This window comes from Periplaneta americana, chromosome 15 (assembly GCF_040183065.1).
Source record: "Periplaneta americana isolate PAMFEO1 chromosome 15, P.americana_PAMFEO1_priV1, whole genome shotgun sequence".
Classification (NCBI taxonomy): Eukaryota; Metazoa; Arthropoda; class Insecta; order Blattodea; family Blattidae; genus Periplaneta; species Periplaneta americana.
Window position 1 is genome coordinate 136,298,438 of NC_091131.1, and position 6,642 is coordinate 136,305,079.

Here is a 6,642-nt window from a genome sequence, read left to right on the forward strand (position 1 = left end):
ATTTCCAAACAGACTAGAAACACCATCAATGAACACTGATATTTTATTAAAAATATAATTTTGTTGCTTCACTTGCAAGAAGGTTTGATGTAAACATCTTAAAAATAACTGATATTGAATGTTTTAAAAAAGTTCCACCATTCTCTCAATTCATGAAAAAATTGACTAAAAGATGAACTGTCAGCAAATTGATCTGATGCCTGTCGAGTATTATTATCGATATTTACCTTTCGGAATCCTTTAATAACCTGTTGAGTGACAGGAAGTGGAGGAAAAGACTGGGCAGAAAGATCTGGCTGCTTCTTATGGGTAGGATTCCTGGTTTTCACTCCATTTACGTAAGCTTGGTATTTTGGACACTGTCTAAAATTAGCAGGATGATCCCCTTGGCAATTTGCACATTTTGCAGGAATAGAAGTAGGTTTTTGACAAGAATATGATTCATGGTTCTCACCACATTTAACACATCGTGGTTGGATGTGGCATGAATGAGTCTTGTGGCCAAACCCTTGACACTTGTAACATTGAATCTCCCCTTGCCGGGAGATGTAATCTTCAATTTCCACTCTAAGATGGCAAAGACTGCGTAACTGACGAATATGGGGTTTGTCTTGTAATTGATTTACTGTCAGGACCCAAATTGGCATAGGCAACCATGTCATTAAGCCTGTGTATTCATCTTGGACTTTTTTTCTTAATTGTCGAACTGACTCAATAGGATAATTTAAACTCCGAAGTTCAGTTAGGATTTCTTCAGAGGAGGATTCATTTGGAAGTCCTTTTAGAACAACTTTCAATACTTTTGAAATGTTATAAGGAAAGGTATAGAAATTATATTTTTGCAGAATCAAATAATCTTGTAATTTCTCAAAATCATCTTTTGTTGAAACATATAGTTTCAGACCGACAGGACTAAACTTCCCTTCTGCTAATATTTGAAGTGAGTTCTTGAAAGTTTGTTGCAACTTAAATTAATCAACTTTACTTGTTACTACAATAGGGGGTGGTGGCTTATGTTCCGACTTCCATTTTGGGAATTTGCAGATTTTTCTTCTGTGGTGGAAAAATCCATTTGTGATGTAGATTGTTGACTTATACAATTATCTATTTCAATTTCTGGATCTTCTAATAGTGGTTGGAAAACATTGTTAGTTTTCACCGGAACTGTAGTTCCCATTTTCTTATACAAACGAACAGCTGAAGTTCGGGGAAGAAATCCCTTCATTTTACAATGTACTGACTTGAATTTAAATTCATGTATGTCGGCTTCTCTAGCTGATGACATTTTCCCGACTTTACGCCGTGTTCCAGAAGAGTTATGAACTTCATCAATATGCAAAGAAATGGCATTCTTTTCCAGTTGTGGATTTATAGCAGCATCATAGATGTCTGAATGAACCTGAGCAGTAGTTATAATTTCACTGAAATCACTCGAATTTTCATTAGAAGTGATACTGAATAAACAACACAATGGGTCAGTCTAAAGACGGCCCAAAAACGAAGAGAATGTAACTCAAATAAATATAATAATTGTAACTAACACACAAAAATTAAGAACTTGCTTTCAGCACAAATTTTAAATAATCTGAACACTAGTGAAAGTTAAACACAATGTGAGCACTGTACGCAACAAGACGCAGCTACTAACTCACTAGCACTGCTCTCCACCGCGTACCACAGCCAACTGCGTTATATACCTAGAGGGGAAGGTATTCTATCGGTAGTTATGGGATTGCGAACAGATGGCAGCAGGCTTCACTTGGAATCTTCTTGTTAATAATGTCGACTAAGAGATGGAAGTTGGCTTCACAGTATCCCAGAGTCCGTGGATATACCAGAGCAGCGCAATCACCGATTCGGCCGCCATTGTTATTCATTTTCAATACGCTAGGGATAGGAATATTTAAAGTAAAACTCAGATATTTTTAATTTGAAGGGCAAAAACTTCTAAAGGATCTTATGACATTATGGAACATTATTGTCAGTTAACATAGAAATGTATAAAGACTTTATTTATTAATTATTACAGCATAAATATACATTGAATACACTCCTTCATAAACGTCACAGTTATAGATATTACAGCAACAAGAACTTAATAAATTATAAGTAACAAATGAAAACAACAAAGTTGCAAATAAAATAACAATAAATCTAAACAATTCCAACTGCATTCCCTTGCAAACTCTCCGGCTTCCGCATATAAGGGGACACTATACTGTAATTAGTTTTAAGAGTTCACAATAGCGAAATGAATAACTACCACACTTACGAAGCTAGATTCACCAAATTTTGGTCACTGGTATATCTGCATAATAGTGACAAAATGTATAATATTTCATCCGCCTTTATAAATCCGCATTTTATTAATATTTTGTTAAAATATGTTACCGTTTTATATAAAAAGTCGCTTGCACAACAATTGACATTATTCTTAAGTGATATTCACTTATATGGATCCTTACATACATGGAATCAAAGCTTATTATAAGATTTTGCTGTACAATTAATCAGTAAATTACTAGACTTTTTTATTATGAAATAAAAAATAAAAAAATTAAGTCATAAAAATTCCTAGTAATTTACCCATTCACTGTACAGAAAATTCCAATAGTAATGTTTGTTCCAATGTATATCAAGAATCATACAGGCTAAGTGAATATTAATTAAAAATAATGTAAATTGTGGCGCAAGGGACTTTTTGTATAAAGCAATACTATATTTTATTACGTGATTAAAAAATGCAAACCACTATTCACACAGGGACAAAATTTTGTACATGTGTTATTATTAACAAGAAATACTAGTGATAAACATTTTGTGAATTTAGTTTTAAAAATATGGTTCCCAAGGAGACATTGATGTGAGATTTTGTCATTTTTGGTAAAAAAAACCGTTTCTTTGTTTTTACCTTTAAAAATTTGTTTATGGTCTAAAGATGCCCTCTGCCAATTTTCACGGCCATACGACCGGTCTATCAGCTGTTTAGGGTCACATTTTTAAAAGGATGCTCGCTCTGAGTGTTAATTTAATAGCTCCGTCCATGCCCTCCACTCTGAATTCTGCGACCATTTTGGAAATTACGCTGTATTTCATACATTATTTATTATATTAGATTTCCGATTGAGCCAGTGTAGCTTCCCGACTTCTCGAAATATTTAATCACGGACTTCAACAGATGTTAGGCCTACTTCAAAGGCTACTTTCCTTTGAAAGATACTCAGTTACAAAGAAGAGCACAACTCTCGTCTAAAGGAAAATTCCACTTGTTGCTAGTAGTCATAACAACGTGTTTTCCATGCTTGGTTGTGATACAAGAAATATTTGCAAGTTTCTAACAGTTTTATTGTTAGTATTATAATACTATCTACAGTCTACAGTGATTTCTAAATAATATTTATCTAGTATAGTGTTTTCATATGTTTACATAGTTTTTATTCATTCGTCATCTTTATTTACTAGTTTAGGTTAGGTTTGCGCAGTGTGGTAGTATATATAAGGGTAAGTTCTGCATACAATTATGATAGGTCCCAACGTTTAAAAATGCCTATAAAATAAAAAAAGACAAAGACCTGGTTCATTATTATCATCCCAAACTTTGAAGTCAATGTTCTCCACTTTAATTTTCTGTAAATTTGCATTACTAAAACTGCTACTCTTTCTACAGCTTTTGTACTACATGCATGATTTTTTGTGGAGGTCTTTGAATATGTTCTTAACAAAATTTACTATGAGGATTATACCTAACATTCATATTTTTGTTGATTTTGTTTAGTCAACTGTCCGAAGACAGGTTTGAACCTCATAAGAAATAACACCAATAAGTCATCACTCATGAGACAACTAGGCCAGGAGATAATGGGGTAGGGTGGCCAGTTCCTTACCCCGTCCAATGCATATTCCGCCGATTAGCTACATATTCTACTAATCAGACTTCAGGTGCATACAAACAGTTGTTCTTCCTCTGACACATATCGTCAAGTGAGATGTACTGCCTGATATATATGCATATCAGCCAGAATATCAATAAAAGGTATTTTTTTACTATTATTTTTTACGATCGAGTTCAATTTGTTTCTGTTTTTTCACTTTTAGTGCATCAAATATTTTTAATTATTATTATTATTATTATTTTTTTTTTTTTTGCAAAATAAAAGGGAAAATTGTACTGTAAGTTTTGTTTCTGAAGGTTTGACACATATGTAGATACAAATTCTGTACAAAATAGTAACAATTTTTGAAAACCTATATTTACACAATTTAAAATTACAAATTAAATGTACAAAATTTCAGAGCTCTACCTAGAATAGTTTAGAAAATTTAATTGCACATCAGTCTATCCTTAATACGGTTTCTAGTTTCTACGATCTTTGTATTTTCCAATCGAGCCAAACAATACAATCTTGTCTCAAGAATGAATTTAGAACTTTCATAAATATGTTATGTCATTCTTGAAAATAGCAAATAGGATTAAATTAAGAAATTCTTGTTTTGAAAGGGAGAAGGTGGTAAAAATTTGACGCTGATCCTAATTGGTACCTGATTTTCATTTGTTTTATGTAGAAATATCATAGCTGAAACAACTTAAATTCTAGATTAGTTTTATAAAAATATTTTGGTGCTCAAATTTTGAAAAAATAAATATCAAAATACAGTCATTCATTAATCTGGCGTAGGTAGCGGATCGTTCCTTTTTATATTTATAGTCACTGCTTTCCTTTTTCCTTATTTCTTTCACCTTGTGACAAAGAAAACAAATGTGCGCTTTTTTCAGTTCTCTGTGAACAGTTCTGAACACAGCAGCACTGCATTTTTTTGCACTTACATTACATTCTTTCCCTATACAAATCTATACTGCATAGCGCGAGTTGGACTAACAATGGCGGATTTGTCGGCGTTTGCCGGCGCAAAGGATTGCGGTACTCTGGATATCCACGGACTCTGCAGTATCCTTGGGGCCTTCCCGTCTTGCTATTTCTAGAAGCACTTTTTAAATTAAATATGTATATCATTCTGATGACTTATCTAATTATTACAAAATCAAATATTATAACATATAATAATCTGCTTTTATTCTAAATATCTTACGCAAACTTTTTCGCCTATTGGCTTCATCAGGCTATATAGTAAAATATCGAAAGGTTTATATATGTCTACGTTCGGTTAAAATAATGATAGTATTAAAATTAGATACCTGCAAGAGATTGACAATAAGATAAAACTACTAAAGCAATAGTTACATCGGTTTGACTGCTAATATAAGTGAGACTTATGGTTATACATTAAAAATTTTAAAATAATTATAATATAATTTACAATTGAGCCGTTCAGAGGAAAAGGGTGTAAGTCAAAATTTGGTAACGAGATTTAAAGTAAAAATTCTCTAAAACACAGCGCAAAGTAGCAGTTAATAATATGTCCTTCGTGCTATCTACTGACTACTAATAGTTTAAATAAACTGAATATTAATTGCTACTTTACGCTGCATTTTACAGAATGTTTACTTTAACTCTCATTACCCATTTTTGATTTACACCACTTCTGCTCTGAACGGCGCAATTGTACATAATGTAAACATAATATGACGGAATAAATAATTATCTCTGCAATATGTTTATAGTAGTAGTGGTGACTCCTGATATGTTTGTATGTAGGATATGAGATTGACGACTGATGACCAAGACAGAAACTAATATTAATAATAATATAATATTAGTAATTAATAATAATAATAATAATAATAATAATAATTGTTCGGGATTCAAAGGTTGGCATTTCGCCAAGTTTGGTACCTCAGGGTTGGTAATCCTCCATTAGGGGGGCATCTACAAACATTATGATGGTGTACTGTGGCGGCTAGAACATTAAGGGCAATAAAGCACATTATTCTACAGTCCACGTGTGCTTTATTCAACAATAAGAGCTACCAGGACTTTACATTTGGTCCTCGCGAACCGGATAAGTATTAGTGACATTGGAAACACAGGTAACAGTGCAAAAATCAGTGAAACATAAAAGTGAATTTGTGGTCAAAATCCAAGATGACTAAGGATGAATGCTGAGAATTGTACAAGAAAGACAAGTTCTGTGAGAGTCATCTAGCGGCTTGACAGTCAACTCCTTGCACCAAGCTACAGAAGCTACAATCCAGTATTTCCACCTAGCGGACTTGGATTGAACTCCAAGGGCTGCAATCCAGTTCCATCAAGACGTCCAGGTCAACAGAAGGTCGTTGACCAAGAAAACAACTGAGGCCAGTATTTCTAACAATCAGCTTGGCAGTGAGATTCAAACTATTGTCATCAACAAGGTAGGAAAATAAATTACAACATGAGTGATTCAAAGATACTTATACATCAGAGAGGTTTAGCTAAGGCTAGTTTAACCAGACTTGAAACATTTCATGGAAGGGTTCATGAAGTAACACAACTGGGTTTGATCAAGGTAAAATATGAGAGATTAGAAAGCATACAAATGAAATATGAAGAAAGTCAAGTTCATTTAGAAATTATAGCAGACGAAGATCATTCAGAGGACAGGATAGAATTTGAAGAGCAGTTTGATAGAGTAAAATCAAAATTTTTAACAATAATGGAAAGCAGTAATAATGTTGCACAAGAGAGTAATCAACCCATTGTTGAA